Source organism: Glycine max, chromosome 8 (assembly GCF_000004515.6).
Source record: "Glycine max cultivar Williams 82 chromosome 8, Glycine_max_v4.0, whole genome shotgun sequence".
Lineage (NCBI taxonomy): Eukaryota > Viridiplantae > Streptophyta > Magnoliopsida > Fabales > Fabaceae > Glycine > Glycine max.
The window spans coordinates 21,150,611-21,168,482 of NC_038244.2; the positions used below are offsets into that span (position 1 = coordinate 21,150,611).

The window sequence follows — 17,872 nt, forward strand, 5'->3', positions numbered from 1 at the left end:
AGAAAAAGGTTTTTATTTATATATATGTGTAAAAGGAAAGTGTGTATAAAAGGATTTTTTGTGTGTAAATGATGCGTGGAAAGGAATTCTTGTGTGTGTGAGCAACGAGTGTATATGAAGAAACTTTTGTATGAACCATAAGTGTGTGTTGGGAAAAATAAAAAAATCTTTGAACGTAAATAGGGTTTGTATATAGACCGTGTGACGTAAAAAGAAAGAGTTCCAATGCGTGTACAGAAAAAAGTTTGTCATGTATAAGAATGTAGATGTACAAAGAAAAGTTTTCCTCATAGAGGGCCATGGGTGTATAGTTTTGTGAATATAAAAATAAAACAAAAAGTAAAGAGAAAGAAAGACCGCGAAGGTCGACATGTTATAGTTAAGAAGTATAAATCATTCGTAAAGAGCAAACATATCTTCTGGAAACAAGGGACTGATGCTAAGAGTTTATTTTCCGGAATAAATCGAGATAAGAATGGATGAATTCATTGAACTGATGAAAGAACATAATTTGGAAACATTGGGTCTGTTTGTGTAAATTCCCAACCGTAGTATCACAACGCCATAAACGGGATGCTTGAGTGCCCACCTGGCTGTAGCCATGACTAATTTTGCACGTTGTTTTCAAATCATCATTGTCACGCGTGCCTTATGGAGTGATATGGAAGTTCGACCCGAGACCGACACCTTGACACCCAAATTTGTTTTGCCCCAGATATCAAGATTGGGTTCCCACGATAAAAGATCCCATTGAAACACAACCTTAGACCTTTTTGAACCTTGGCCTATAAAAAGAATCCTCATTCCTTCCCCAAAGCAAAGGATAGCGGAATCTCCTCAAGGGAGAGCAAATAGAATGCTACAACCCGATTTCCCAAAGAAAGGGATGGGGGAAGGAGAAGAAAAAAACAAAAAATAGAAGGAAGAAATGGAAAGAAAGAAAAGAAAAAGATGAAAATAAAGAAAAGAACAAAAGAAAGAAAAGGAAGGATTCCCGATCAAAGATCGAAAGGAAGTGAAAAGGGAAAAGAAGCAATTCTCGATCAATGAAAGAAAGAGAACGGAAGATCTTCAGACCAGATAAATTTTCGGCAAGGTAAGTGACTGCCGGCAAAGGAAAACCCATTTTTGGTGTCTCTTCCCTTCAGATTGCCATTCAAGGTCGTTCTCGACTGGCGATATCCCACCCCACATAAACAAAGAGGAAAAGACCGAAACACCCAGCTTCCTCTCCAAAAACACCACCCTCGAGAAAATCCTATTGGTCCGTGATCGTACGTTTGATCTTTGATTCGATAGGAAGTCGTGTGCAAGATAAAGTCATGGTGCAGTTATGGTTTGGGAATAGGATAAAACACTTGCCTTGTGAGTTGTATACACTATGAATGATTTATTTTCAGCTTAGCCCGATGTTTCCCCTGCATGTTCATTTGAAAGCTAAAAGTTGACGTCCTGCCCTTCATTCTCGGTTACAAGGAAAATTACCCGTGGCACAAGTATATTGTTTCTCTAAGATATGGTGCTCTCGCGAATGATTTATTTTTCTTTACAAAAAGCATGTTTGCCTTTTAGGTGGAAGAACCCGGTAGACCGTTTGGTCCTGCCAACCACCCTTTTTCGGAGCCCCATGAATGTTATTGCCTAGGGCTGTTCATGTGTCCTCCACTTTCAAGTTTGGAGCTGTGTTTCATGATTGCCTAAGTGAGGACCCTCAAGGAAATCCTCCATTCTCCCCCTTTTTTCGGAGCTCCATGAATTGCGTTTTCGTTCATGTGTCCTCCACTTTCGAGTTTGGAGCTGTGTTTCATGATTGCCTAAGTGCGGACCCTCAAGGCAATCCTCCATTCTCCACCTTTGTTCAGAGCCCCATGAATGTCATTGCCTAGCGCTGTTCATGTGTCCTCCATTATCAAGCGCGAAGCCTCTGGTGACTGGGAAACACGTTCTTCTGTTGTTTTCCGGATCGGTTCCTTCGCCAAATATGTGTATATGTATATTATATTTGTTGTTCTTGTTGTTGTTTGTATTTTGTTTTGTGCAGAAGAAAAAAGAAGGGGTAGAGACGAGAGTCGTCATCACGGAAAGGGCAGGACGGACGAAATCAGTGTCCTATCTTTGCTTTCCTCTTATCTCCGATGAGAGGTAAGTAAAGAGGGGCAACTGTCATACCCTAATTTCGTCCGGGGATTATTACTTGATGACATGCAACCTTTGGGTAGCCGCTTTGAGATACTTGGCGTCCTTTGTTGCACAATAAATGAAGTCCCGAGACGTGTCAGAAATCAAAAGGAAGCAGGCTTGCGCGATCCGTGAAATTCCGTAATGTGGCGGAAATCGAAAAGAGGCATTTTTGCGCAATTCGTGAGTTTCCGTAACTTCTTCGAAAGCTAAAAAAGAGTAAATACATAATCCGTAAAGATTCGTAACCTTGCGGAAGGAAAATAAGTATCGTTACGAAATTCGTAAAAGTTTCGTAACGTTACGGAAAAAGAATTACCAAAAAAATAGAAGGGGGTGCATTTAGTAAAAAGGGGGTACGAATAGCAATCTGGCCCACTTGGGCCTTCTAGATCCTTCCTCCAGAAGGCTGTTGCTTCTGGAGGAAGCAACCTTGCTTGCCTGGGCGAGCTGGGTGGCAAGCTCCTCCCCTATTTTGCTATAAATAGGGGGAGGAGTGAAGAAGAAAGGGTTCAGCCTTCTTGGCACTTCTCTCTCTCTCGAAATTGCTAAGGAAAATTATTTCCCTGAAGAAAATCCAAGCCGAGGCGCTTCCGTAACGTGTCCATAACGTTTCTGTGAGTAATTACGCGAAGATTCTCGACCGTTCTTCAAGATTCATCGTTCGTTCTTCGTTTTCTTCAGTCTTCAACGGGTAAGTACCTCAAACCGAGCTTTTCAATTCATTCTATGTACCCGTGGTGGTCCACATTTTGTTTCATGTATTTTTATTCTCGTTTTCATTTGCTTTTTATACCCCCTTTTGATGTGCTTAAGCCATTTATTTAAGTCATTTCTCGCTTAATCTAAAAATAAAATAAATTTCCACCGATCATTTGAATTGTATCATCCGTTAATTTCGGTTAAGATGAATTCCGACCGTTCGGTCATGCCGTAACCACGTTGGAAATAAAAAAAGAGGTAAAATAATAATATAATAATAATAAAAAATACCTTTTAGTAAAGTAAAGCGAAAAATCAATCGGACGTTTTCTCTTTGGGATTTCTCATTCTTAATTGAATTGACTAATAACTAAAGTGAAGCTAAGGCTAAAATCAATTCGCCTAGTCAAGCTCGTCCACAAAAATAGGGTTTTGAAAGTTTATCATTTCATTTTCTTAACAAGTAAAAATGGATCATTTTTAAGGTCCAACGCCTTAAAATGATCACCTTTCAAGTAAAAAGAATCACTTGATTCACGCATAAGAAAGAACTACGTAGGTCTGATTTTCTCTCCAAAGGAGGGTACGTAGGAGCAAAAGCCCCGCTTTTGTCGACCTCAAAAAATAAAAAGAAATAAAAGTTAAGGTAATACAATTTCCACAATTCTAAAAAATAGGTTGTTGTCCTTTGAGACAAACGTGAGAGGTGCTAATACCTTCCTCAAACGTAAATACAACTCCCGAACTTAGAATTTTCATTTTGACCGGTTTCCTTCGGTTTTCCCGACGTTTCCCACAAATAAACGTTGGTGGCGACTCCGCGCATCTTTCCTCCTTTGGAAAGCGCACCCATGAGCCTCGCCCTCGCTCGCCCGCGAAGGGCACGTTGCGACAGTTTCGTTGCTGATATACTTTCCCTTTTTTGTGAGGAGGTCTTTTAAGAACTTTATGTACAGTGGCATCTGTTGTAGGGCCTCTCCAAAAGGGATAAGAATCTCTAACTTCTGGAATATGTCGAGGAACCGCTTGAAGTAGCGCTCTTTATCCTTCTTTGATGGCACCAGAAGGTACAGGGCTTCCTTTAGTAAGGCTGGTGTTATCTCTTTTCTAGCCTCCCAAGCAAACTGACTCTTGGTCTTAGGGATTAACACCTCGGCATCCTTCTCTTTCCCATCATCCTCTTCTTCCCTCTTTGTATCATCTCCTTCCTTTATGCTCTTATCCTGTAATACTCTGCCAACTTCAGCATCCTTTTTCTTCTGGCTTCGAGTGACAATTTCCTTACATTCCTCCTTAGGATTCTTCTTAGTGTTGGCCACAAAGGTTCCAGTGGGTCTTTCAGCCATTTGCTTTGCTAGTTGGTCCATCTGCACCTCTAAATTCTTAATTGTTGACTTAGTGCTCTTATGGTGTGACAAGGTGACTTGCATGAACTACGCCAGCGTTTCTTCCAACTTGATGTTTTGAGCCAACATAGCATCTTGAGAAGTGAGCTCAAGAAGACTTTTCTTTGTGAGTGTGTAGGCTCGATCACAGAGGATGGTGTGGTCACTAATATTCTTTATCAGATCCATGCCTTCTTCTAGAGTATTCAGTTTAATCTTCCCACCGGCGGCGGCATTGAGGAGCTTCTTGGAATGTGGTCACAAGTCATCAATGAAGATGTTGAGCTGGACTGGCTTGCTGAACCCATGTGTGGGAGTTTTCTGAAGTAACCCATGGAAGCGATCAAGTGCTTCACTCAATCAGGGAGTTGGTGGAAGAATGAGATTTCCACCTTTCCTTCAACGGTCTTGAACTCTGGAAAGTACTTCTTCAGGAAATTCTCCACCACCTCTTCCCATGCCCGTAGACTATTCCCCTTAAATTAGTGAAGCCATCCTTTTGCTTCACCAGCCAAGGAGAAAGAGAATAGGTTGAAGCGGATGACATCTTCTGGAACTTCCGCTATCTTTACCTAGTTACAGATCTCGATGTATATGGCAAGGTGTGCATAAGGATCTTCACTCGGTAGCCCATGGAATAGATTCCCCTGGATCGATTGGATGAGGGAATGTGGATGTGTGATGTTGGTCGCTTGAACGTCCGGTCTGGCTATGTTGGTGAAGTACCAAGGTGTAGCAGAGCTAGAGTAGTCCTCTAACATCATCCTTTGTGGACGGTCTTCTGCCATGATGCGTTCTTTAGAGAAAGGATATTGACTGGTCACAGGAGAGGGAGAGGATAATTCAGATGAGGATCCTCTCTCTCTCCTTGAATAAACTGCACCTCTCATTACTCTCTTCTTCTTCTTACAGCATTGTTCCTTCTGCAAGTTGCTTCAATCTCTAGGTTCAAGGGAACAAGGTTATCCCCTACAGATGTACCTCACATACAAGAAAGAGAAACAATATTGTGCAGGTTATCAAGGTAAAAGAATTAAAACAAAAAATAAATAAAGATTAAAAGAATAAAGAAAGATTGCTTTCAGATTGGGATATATGAACAATAAAGTACAAAGGACAAAGTCCCCAGCAACAGTGCCAAAAACTTGTTAACTCGTTGGTAAGTGTACCAATTTGTCACAAGTAGTAAAGTTAAAATGGAAGTCCAAGTGTCGAATTCACATGGACTTTGTTCATACTTGAGTTGATGTATACCCAATTTGCAAGCAAGAGATAGGGAATTGCAATGGATAGAAGAAACAAAGAATTTGAAAATTAAAAAGGTTAAGGCAATAAAATAAATAGGCTTTAAATGCAATAAATAACTTCAAAATTTAAATATGTTGGGGCCTAGCATGCCTAACTACCCTTGATGCAATATTAATGTTTTTCTCTATTTAATGCTTTTCCAATTTTCACTCACATCTACTAAGACACTCATCCCTGATCCCTCACAACGAAGGGCCTCATTTATCTATTCTTTCTCCCAAATCCCTTTGCAAAGATTGAATAGTAAATCATATGAAGCATGGAAATGTATACAAAGGCAAAACAAAATCACTCTATCCCTAGCAATGAATTGTTTAGATGCCCTTTCCCAGTTCTTTAGAAATTACCATTTCCCAATGTATAACCCCTAAAACTAATGCATGTATGATCAGACCATACAATAAAGATAAAGAGTAGAAAAGAGGCAATAGAAATAGAAAATGCATTTAATAGATAATAAAAGTAGTTACATTACAAGGGTGTTGGCAGCTAGGCTCCCACCAAAGGGGGTTTAGCCTCTCATAGCCATGAAAGACTTTACACTTCACAGTCTAATATGGATGGAAGAATGGGTTGGATGACTAGAAGAAAATAAGGGAGGAATGCCTAGAGAAGGAGGGTTTCCCCTATGAGATAGGGTCAAGCTTTGGATATTTTCAATAAAGAGCTCTGAGACTCGGTGTGTCTTTCCTTTTTGCTTCCTCCTCCTTTTATAAGCCTATGGTAGCTTACTTTTCATGTTGACTTCGCACTAAGCGTGTTTCTTCTGGGCTTAGCGAGATGGTCACGCACTTAGCGCTGAGTGTCCTGCTAGGTGTGCCTTTGGACTTCTTCATAGGCCTTCTTCGCGCTAAGCCTGTGCTTGCCTGCTAACCGAGGGTGCGCGCTAAGCCTAGCCTATGCACCAAGGGAGCTGTTCAATCCTTTCAACTTTTCTTCAAGGCTTTTTCTTATAGTTTTTTTATCAATTTTGCTCTAAAGCCCTTAAAGTCTTCTATTCTGCTAATAAAAAATTGCACAAAATATTAATTTCTTTAGTATTTCATTAAAACAAACAGTAAAATAAAGAAATTGCAGTATTTTAACCAAAATTGACTATCAAATTAACTCAAATTTTGCAATTATTAGTACCTCATACATAGGCTTAGCGCGCACTCTCGTGCTAAGCCCCAGTGTCATCTTGTATCATCTGAGTCTTTTCGTTTTTATGCATGGGCTTAGCGCAAAGGTGTCTTTTCATCTTCCATTCATAGGCTTAGCGCATCATCTCGTGCTAAGCCCCACAATCTATCTATCTTTCATGCATGGGCTTAGCCTATATTCTCACGCTAAGCCTCAGTGCCTTCTGATGTGCTGGTGCACAAGCTTAGAGCACATCACACACTAAGCCCCACACCCCTGAGGCTTATGCCTATTTTTCCTAAGCTTAGCGTGCTACCTCACACTAAGCCAAATTCCCTATTTGCCTCATAATTAGGCTTAGCGTGCACCTCACGCTCAGCCCAAAACCCTCTTTGTCTTGCATTGGGCTTAGCACGCCTTTCGTGCTATGCCCCAGCCTTTATCTTATGCTTCTAATTGTTATGGGCTTAGCAAGCACTCTCGCACTAAGCCCAATTCTTTCTCTGCCTGACTTATCATTATAATTGGGCTTAGCACGCCACCTCGTCCTAAGCCTCCAACCTAATTTTTTGCATTGGCACTAAGCGCCCACATGGAGGCTTAGCGCCCAACCTCATTTCTGATTTTCTTCTGCTTTATCTAATTTTACTTTTATTAATTTTTTTCCTCTTTTTATTATTGGTCCTATTTTTGTATTCCTTTTTACAGATGGCCTCGAAGAAGCATCATGTTGGCCCTAGTTGACCTCAAGGGGGGAGCCTGCATGGGACTCCTCCCAATTCATTTTAGAGGTCGCATGGCTCCGCTACTAGGACAACATACACCTCCAAAACATCCTTCTGAAGCGAAACATGTAGCTTGCATCCATATTATATGATGAATTCTATGAGGAGTTGCAGAGGAGGTAGTGGCACCAACGACTCACCCGCTTGGCAGAGAAACAAATCAACATGGCATTGGTGAAGGAGTTCTACTCCAATATGTATGACCCGGAGGAAAGCTCTCCGAAGTAGTGTCGGGTACAGGGAAAGGTCATTAAATTCGATGCTCAGACGTTGAATTCCTTTTTTGAGACCCTCGTCATCATTCTAGAGGGTGAGCAGCTGACCATATACTCCCAATACCTCCACACCTACCCAGACCATAAAGCCATCGCGGCCAAGTTGTACACATCAGGTGGTCAATTCATTCTGAATGCTGAGGGGGCTCCGTGGAAGATTCTACGAAAGGATTTGACCACCCTCGCCCAGATGTGGAGTATCCTCTCCTACTTCAACCTCGCCCCTACCTCCCACACCTCTGACCTCAACGTCAACCACGTTCAACTGATATATGGGCAGGTGATGAAGATGGACTTGGATCTGGGCAGCCTCATCTCTTTTGAGAATACACAAATTGCCCAGTCCATTTCATCGTGGTTGGGTTTCCCTACCCTGATCACGACTCTTTGTGACGCAAAGGAGGTCACTTTTGACTCCCTGACCTTTGAGTTGCTGAGCCCCATGATCAACCTGGCCTACATCTGGAAGAACTGCTAGAATCTGGTAGACCCTTCCATTGTCTTCCTGTGGCCACAGCGAGTCAGGGCTCGAGCCACTCCGAACACTCCACCAAAGGTCCCTCCTCCAGCTGTCTCTCCTTCTCCCGTTGACCAACCTTCTCTCCCTTTTTCCCAACCGAAGCAGCTCCTCCCAATGATGTAAAGCCTCCACCACAACTAGTACCTCATCATTTAGAGCCTTCACCAGCTTTCTATCCAGTTGGAGTAGCTATTCCCGATGATGCTAATGCTGCAAATGCCGGGGTGGATTAGGATTATGTCGCGGATGTCATCGCTGCTCAAGGAACTTGGGATCCTTGGCCCATACAGGACTGAGGCTTATTTTTTGAGCAGGACTTTCATTTATCTTTTTTATCTTATTTTCTTTCATTTATTTCTTTTATTTTTATTTTCTTTTATTTTTATCTCTTGCAACTATGACAATTTAATTTCAGCAGTCTAATTTCAGTTATTTAGTAGTTTTAATTTAGTTTGATGTATGATAGATACTTAGGTACTTGTGGATTGGTTGTGACATGTTTGGATGAATCGACTACGTGAGTGAGATGAACTACGTACTAATGAATATTTTTGTGAAATATTTTATTCTCGTGTGAGCATGCGTCAGTGCGAGTGGTGGAGTGTGAATTAAATGCGCATGAGAGAAGTGGTTAGCATGTCTGATAGGAAATCATGGAAGGATAAACTGAATGCTTCATGTTACCAGGTGAGTTGTGTGAACCTTAATTGTGAAAGAATGATTGAATCTTAATTTCTCAATTTTGCATGATTCTTGGACTGTTTGAATGCATACATGATGTGGAGATGATCAAGGCCCTATTGTTTATTTTGTTTCAGCTACTTAGCCAAATAGCTACCTTGTCAATAGTCAATGAATGAATCCCTTGCACCCTATTGAGCCTAATGTGAATGAATTTGTCATTGAAGCCTAAGCCGAATGAAATAGTTGTTGTGTATACCCTATCTTAGGTTATAGGAGAGCATTTACAGATCAAGACAAATTTGTCCCAAATTTGGGGGAGTGTCTTGGGTAATTTTTTTGTTGCAAGGACATTAATAACACCACACAACTAAGGAACTACAGTATGTAGTAAATTGCTCCAGTATATATATATATATATATATATATATATATATATATATATATATATATATATATATATATATATATATATATATATGAGCAAAGTGAATTATTTCTATTGTTAAGTGTAGTAACCCAATAAGGTTGGGGCTCTGGAAAATGAGTTATGATTTGTCAAGAAAATGGGGAATGAATGCTCTCCTAGAACCTAAGCTTTGAATCAAAGAAAAACCATGGATTCCTTGCTAACCCAGCCGCATTACAAACCTAATAAAGTCCTTAGTGGTCCACATTATGTATGTATGATTGCATTGAATGACATGATGTGCAAAGTTGGAAATTTTACTTGCAGTTGTTGTAATTGAAACACTCATAACCGAGACATTTGTGTACTTGAGAAAAACACTATCCTTGTGAGGAATGAAGCATGGTTGATCGCTATTGATTCTTGTCATACTTGCTAACCTATTTTATTTCCAAGTGCATTCTTCCATGCTTCTATCATGAGATTATGATAAATGTGAACTAGATAGTTGGCAATTAAAGTTGTTTGAAATGTGTGTAGTTATCCCATGTATTGTGGTTGGTACATTTTGAACATTGTCATTGATCTAACTTAGTGTAATTAGTTTACTTTTGCTTGAGGACAAGCAAAGCTTTAAATTTGGGGGAGTTTGATAATTGTTGTGCATAAGTATACTTTGTAATTAAGTCAACAAAAAATGGTCAAATTTTTCCTCTTTTAATGTTTCTTTTTGTGTGAATCGTTAGGAATTTGGCACCATCTAAGTTTTTGTCTAGTAGGTGCTTAAACTGGTAAATTTATACATTTTTTGTGGTGTATTTTCAGCAGAAACATAGAATAAGGCTTGGAAGAGAAGTTGAAGATCTTGAGACTCTCGCTTAGTGCGCCATACACGCACAGCGTGACCCAGTCACTTAGCGGGTAGCACTCGCTTAGTCTAAAGAAGTCATATGAAAAGCCTAATATCACGTGAAGACGCACTTAGCGCATGACCACTTACTAGATAATTAGTTTAAATAGAGAAAAATCATTAGCATTGCATCAAGAGTAGTTTCGGTAGACTAAGCCCTAACATATATGTATTATGCATCAATTGTCACTTCATCGCTTCAAGTGTTTGTTTTTCTCGCCTTCCATGTTCTAGATAATTAGTTTAATTTTATGTCAATTTACTTTTAATGCTTTGTATCACAAATATTTAAATCAATTCATTAATTGTTTGAAAATTGGATAGACCCAAGTTCAAGTACAAACAAAGTCCCTGTGGACTCGACACTCGGACTTCCATTTTACTTTACTACTTGGACAAATTTGTGCACTTGTCAATGAATTAACATATAATACCATGATCATATGTACAATATGTTGGGTTCGCCAGGCACCTAAAGCACAATAATATCACAAGCTCAAACACAAACTATTGTACAACTTTCAAAGTGACAAGGAATAACAAAAACAAATTTACCTACATCTTTTCACTCCCAAAATCACATACTTTTAACTAATGAATTTGGGGATTAACCTATGACATGCAATCACATGTCAGATCAAAACAATTCAAAAAACTTTTTTCTTGTAAAGAAGGGTTCCAAGCAATATACTGTGTCAAAAAATCATTATAAGAAAAATCATTATTAAAATCTACAATGAGCATAACCAATAACTCAAACCATACATTAAACAGCAAGATCTGATAAATCATTCCATAGAGAATAACAAAATAAATAGAATGTGACACAATTTATTGTCTAGTTATTCTTACAAGCAATAACATAGTAGATTTATAACTTACAAGCATATGCCACCAGGCAAGATTTAAATGAGGTTTAGCATGCATATTTCATATTAATCAATTGATTCAATTAATGGTATTAAGCATCAAACTAGGAATAATCATTTCTCGTGTTTTCAAGAAATAAATAAAATATGGTTCACAAACAAGGAATTTTAAAGAAAATAAATTGTTACTAATAGATTTTGGGGTTTGATGTCCTGACGACAGACCTTGATCACATGATGCAAATAATTTAAACCTCACATATCTATGAGAGTGTTGGCAAGATCAATCAATAACAACACATAAGTAATAAGCTCAAAGCAAATAATTGAATACTATAAGCATGATCAAGGAAACTCATAACCAAAAATTCAAAAAAAAAAGTCAATCAATTTAAAATTTCTAGATTACATGGTATGTATACAGTTGCACATTAATGATAGGCATATGTTAGTGCATTTTGATATAGTGCTTTGAAACTCTGTAGACGGTTTTAGGTACATACTCCAAAAGTAGGTTAAGGTACAAATCATCTTTCTCAACCGTTGAATAGAAACAATGCTTTAGTTTGAGAACATTAGTAAGGTCAAGCATACGCATAACCTGTAATTCCCTATTCTTATATCTCTTGTCTTGCACCACATTTTTTGTTGCTACTGCTTTACAAAAAATAACAAGTATGCTACCTTGCAATGAATATATAATAATATACATAAATGATTTTAAATAGTGACAACTAACACAAACATCAAAAGAAAATAAGAAAATGAATCACAACATATATACCTTCTCATTGTTGTTTTTGCCTTTGTCATCTCCAATCTTCATTTCATTTAATTCTTTTGGAAGCCGATCATAACCTGACTTCACAATTCTAGCCACTGAAGGAATATTGGAATTAACACTTTTTTGTTGATGCATCTAGATACTGCTCTTGATCTTTTCTGCATCTTTCATCAGGATATGTTTCCTCATTCACCTTTCCTTTGGTTTCTTGATCAAACTTTGGTCTTTTGTGGTACAATCCCCTCCCTGAAAAAATAGTTTGAATTAAATTAGAAGTATTATGGTAATGAACGAAAAACCAACAAAAAACTAATACAATCATATCAAACTCACACAAAGCTTATGGCCTCATTAGCTTAGAAAATCAAGTGAATCCCAAGACACGTGTATAAATATAACAACAACGAATGGCAAATTTTGAGAAACATAACATAAGCAATCAGATTATAAACCTTTTTAAATCAAATAAAGTTATATCTCAAAATCAAAATAAAAAAAAACAAAATTAAAAAAATAACTATAAAAATCACAATCAACTAGACAAAAGGGAAATTATTCACATTTGTAATAAATGACATCAACAAAGGGAGCTAAACCAAATTCATAACCATATTCAAAAAAATATATAAGAAAATATACATGTGATTTTGGTTCCTTATCAAAGTCATCACCACCCAAGTGGGTGTCACCAAAAGTAGAGAGGACCTCAAAGACTCCATTGCCAACCTTGAACAGTGACATCAAAGGTACTGCCTCCAAGGTCAAAAACAAGGATAGTTTTGTTGTTTTTCTTTTCAAACCAAAAACCAAGGATGCAGCGATTGGTTCATTAATAATATGAAGAACCTTTAGACCAATAATCCGACTGGCATCCTTGGTGGCAATCCTTTGGGAGTCATTGAAGTAAGTAGGCACCGTGACAACAACCTTGGTAACCTTATCGTTCAAAAACTTGGAAGCAGCATCAACAAGCTTCCTCAAAACCTATATAACATACAATATAGTACTAGTCGTAAGGTATTATCAATAATCAATACTAATAACAAATATTGACGAGACGACAGAGAAACCTAGGTAGAAATTTCCTTAGTTGCGAACTGTTTGCCAATGGCGGGGCGATTGAGTTTGATGTTGTCGTCGTTGTCTCTAATGACTTTGTAAGAGACCTACTTGGACTCTTCTTCGACCTCAAACATCTTGCGTCTAATGAACCTCTTAATGAAGAAGAAAGTGTTCTCGAGGTTAATGACTGCCTAACGCTTGGCGATCTGGCCAACGAGCCTGTCACTATTCTTGGTGTAGGCCATGATGGAGGGAGTGGTTCTCTAGCCCTCAGCGTTGGTGATGATAATGGGCTTACCGCCTTCCTTGGCGGCCACAACAGAGTTGGTGGTTCTCAAATCGATATCGACCACTTTCTCATTAACCACTCTGAGAGGGTGGAGTCTCCTGGGTATGGACTTGACCTTGATAAAGACAGCCTTCATATTTAGCCTCTGACCTAAAAATAGGGTTCAGGAGGAAGGGGTTCTGAGGCTGTGTATTTAAGCGCTTGAGCAAGCCATAGAATAGAATTAGTATTGGTAGCCCTAATCCTAATCCTAAATTGGAAGAAGCACAAAATGAAACCAAGAGAAGAGAAGAAGGGTTTTGAAGAAGATGAGGGTTATGTTATGTTGCGAGTTCTACCACATGTATAAATTCTAGAACCAGATGACGCAAAATGCCAAAGCAGCGGATAACGACAGTGCATGGTGGCCGGAAATTGCTTCACGGTGGCAAAGACTAAAATCAAATAGGGTGTTTTTGCGGACATAGAGAGGAGGCAATTGACTGTAGCGGTTTCTTGGTTCACGATCGAAGTTGGCCGGAAAAAGGAAGGGAAAAATGTTAGGGTGAGAGGGAGAGTGAGAAACGAGAGAGTTGGAGAGTGAAAGGGAGAGTGAGAAATGAGAGAGTCAGAGAGTGAGAGGGAGAAATGAGAAAGGATAAAGGAGAAGGAAAATGAGAGTGAGAAACAGGAGAGGAGAGGGAGAGTTAAAAATTAAAAATATTAACTTCTAAGACAGTTTTACGAAAACCGTCTTGAAATGACAACCATTCCAAGACGATTTTTGTAAAACTGTCTTCGTTGAACAATCTCGTATTTACAAAATTGTCACTGCATGAGATTCTAAGATGGCTTCGTATAACCGTCTTAGAATGTGCATCGTAAAAAACAAATTTTTTGTAGTGATTATGCCATGAAAAAATTTCACAATAATACACATTCACCTTTTTATTTCAAAATTGTTATAAAAATATTTTTTAAATTACTTAAATTCTCAAAATGTAATACAACTCTGGTTTTTCAACGTCTAACATTTATTTCAACTCATTGTGATTTTCTAGCTCTCTTGTTGCGCCACACTTATTATTATTAGAAAAACAATAAAATGGTGCAAACTTTATTAAGGATCTAATTAATAGTTTTAATTGAGTAAGGTGTGTGGGTTATTTTGTAAAGGAGAAAGTAAAACGGTTGTTCACATATGTATTATTAAGTGTAGAACTGGAATTATAAAGAAAATGAAACTAGCACGAGTGGCAAAATGGCAAAAAATAATGCATCTAGACACTAATGTGGTACGTCTAGCTATATATTCACATTCTTAATTGAATAAAATGACCTTACTATTATTATGAATGATTCCATCTTCAATGAGCTTTGAAGCATGAAGTTAGTAACATGCACCATTTCAAATGAGTTGCAGCTTGCAAGTCCAAATCCCTCTTTGTAGTCTATTTTTAATTTTTAATATTCAATGTTTTCTAAGTAGAATCATAAAAGAAATTAACAAAAAGGAAAAATAAATAAACTTAACAAAATTTAAATCAATCCCAATGAAACCCTCCAAAAATTGAACAATAATGAATATTTCAACATGACAACCGAAAGTAGATTATGCTTATGGTAACCAAACATCCGATGGAACTTCGACAGTGGAGTGGCGAAACTCAATTCTTTATTCAGGTGGTTCTCAGAATAGAACCATTGTTGTTATGGCTTGTCACGTGTGAGGAGGTGGAACTTTGACAAAGGCACGGCAAAACTAAGATCTTGATGTGGTTCTCACTATTTCTCATATCTGGATTTGTGTGGTTCTCATATCTGAGTCGTGCTTGTTGTGGTGGTGGTTCTTCGCTTGCAATGTTTTCGATGGTAAGGATGACAACGAGAATGGAGAGGACCATTTTTTTATTGGTCTTGATGACGGTCAAGGCAAAGGACAAAGGAAAATAATTAAATAGAGTTTGGACACCTTAAATTTGTGCTCTTCTCACTCTAGTCCTCCGTTCGTCACCTCCGCTCCGAGTTCTCCAACCTTCACTACTCTATTGCCACCAAAAACACCCAGCTCTTCAACCTCCACCGCACCATCGAGCTCCTCCAACACTCCATCTGCGCCCTCCACCTCTCCAAGAAGCTTGGCGATCTCATGGCCACCGCTGACCCCGAAAAACTCAATCTTGCCAAGGCCACCCAACTCAACTTTGAGATCTTCAGCCTCTGTGACAAGTATGACCTCGTTGGCATCAACGCCATCAACGAAGAGCTCAATTGGGTCAAGGAAACAAGAGATTCGCTCCGCAGCAAGGCGATGCGGTTAGGATTGGGTGTTAGGTTTTCTACAATCTTGGGGAATTGAAGGGCACTATGGAGTAGGTGGTGAATAAGTATAAAGGTTTTTTTGAAAATTACGTCTGAACCAAACAATAAATTAACATGTGGTTTGGTTCGGTTTGGATTTTTTAAAAAGTAAAATCCAAACCAAACCAAACCAATCTATGCGGTGCGGTTTGGGCGGTTTTTTTTTTGTTTTTTTTAAATAATAAAATCTTGTTTATAATCATAATAAAAATTAACATGTTGTAGATTTAAATATTCCTTAAGAAAATAAAGTATAAAAACATAAAACAGTCAAATAATTCAAGTAATTCATAAAAATCTGCTACAACAATAATTCAAGTAAAACAATCAAAGAATTAATATTTCTTTTAATACTCAATCAGTATTCAGTACTATTATCTTTGAATTGAAAATGTAAAGGAGATGTGTCATCCAAATCCAAATCTATTTATGTTTCCTAGAATAACTTTGACTAGAACAACAAATCATGTGTAGAGGCACGTTGTTCGGTAGGAAGAAGAAGAAGAAGGTTAGGGTTTTGAGGTGCGCCGCTACCCGTTGCCCGCTGGTACTCGTAGAAAGAAGAAGAAGAATATTAGGGTTTAGGGTAATGGTAAGTGAAACGTGAATTGTGTAGTCAGTAGTGTGCAAGTGAGACGCAACACAAAAATAAGTGAAACGCAAATAGTGAAACTCAAACGCAATCCACACCTAATGGGTAATGTCACACGTACTAAAATAAAAATTAAAAAAATATATAATATGTAAATATGCAGTTTTGTTTGATTTGGTTTGGATTTTCAGCTAGAAACCAAAACCGAACCAAACCAAATCACTCGGTTTCTAAAAAAAAAAAAACCAAACTAATCCGAAAACTCGTGGTTTGGTTTGGATTTCTGTTTTTTTTTTTTTTGCGGTTTGCGGTTTTTCGTTTGGGTTGGTTTGATTTTGAACACCCCTAGCATGGATTGAATGTAATTTTTGTGATTTGGCATGTAAGAAATGGGTAAGAATTTTTTTAAAAAGTTGTAGTTACCATACTACAAAATTTTCACGCTCATATGAGTAGGAAAGAGGAAAAAATGTTACTGTTGCACAATGTTATCATCATTACAGTCGTGATCCGCTTTTTTATAACACAACCGATTATTTTTTTTTATAAGCACAATCGATTATGCATGCAGTATGCATATATAATCTATCTGTTAAGTAACATAATATTATGCTACTTAATCGATTATGGTTTTTGGTTATATTTTTGAAAAATTATTTCAACGGCAAAAATCTGAAAATTATGTGTAAGAGGATAAAATAATATTTTCATTATTTTATTTTCTTTTAAACCAAGTAACCTCACAATTTTATTTTTATTTTATATCTCTTTTATTTTTCTTAAATCAAACAACTAATATCTTAACCTAATTTTTCTTTATATATATTTCTCTTTATTTTTTTGTCTTACCCATCTATTTTGATTTCCATTATTTTCCTCGAGTCTACCAGACATACCGTAAGTGGAAGGAAGGGATTAATTAAAACTATGAATGATCAGTTGGAGATGGTTACACTGTTTGGAGGGAATGAATTTAACATAAAACATGGGAGACTACGTGACCGACAAGTTCATTGAATTTGAATGAATTTGACCAATAACAGAAGACTAGCCTGTTTTAACTACCACACATGATACATGATCACCAATCTAGAAAACATACCACGAAGAGGCAAAATAGAAGAAATAATGTTATCGTATATAATATATTAAAAATGTAAGAATAAGCTTTTTTTGTAAAATAAGAATAAAGAAAGAAAAATAGACTTTGCATATATGACTATTTAATGAAAATCACCACAACATGCTATGGGAAGCAAGTTTAATTTTCTTCTATGATTGGGGATGGTGGGGACTTGGGAAGACCTAAACTGGCTTCTTGCCCAAAGTCTAAATTCCCTCTATTTACATGTCCTAGTGTTGGGTATGGAATAAGAAAGAAGTGAGGGATGCCCATCTCATCCGCAAATATCTCCCAATAATTCATGCAGTGAAAGCCAATTTTCTAATGATCAATGATAAATGTATTTAGCAATTTTAAGTTTTTGAATATGTTAATCTCCCAATAACTGGCTTTCAAATTATTTGCTCTGAAAACTCATTCTTCTCCTTCCATGTGAAATAATTCAAACTAGATACAAATTGTTGCTCAACAACAACAAATTATTTGATTGTTTAGTTTTGTTATGGTTGTCACCTAATACTAATTAAGGAGGTTTTGA

The 17,872-nt window shown here is 37.7% G+C and overlaps 1 pseudogene; it reads right to left on the reverse strand.

The window, feature by feature from the left end:
* Positions 1-4,313: 4,313 nt before the first annotated feature.
* LOC121175230 (shaggy-related protein kinase theta-like) lies at positions 4,314-12,918 on the reverse strand (annotated as a pseudogene).
* Positions 12,919-17,872: the final 4,954 nt, after the last annotated feature.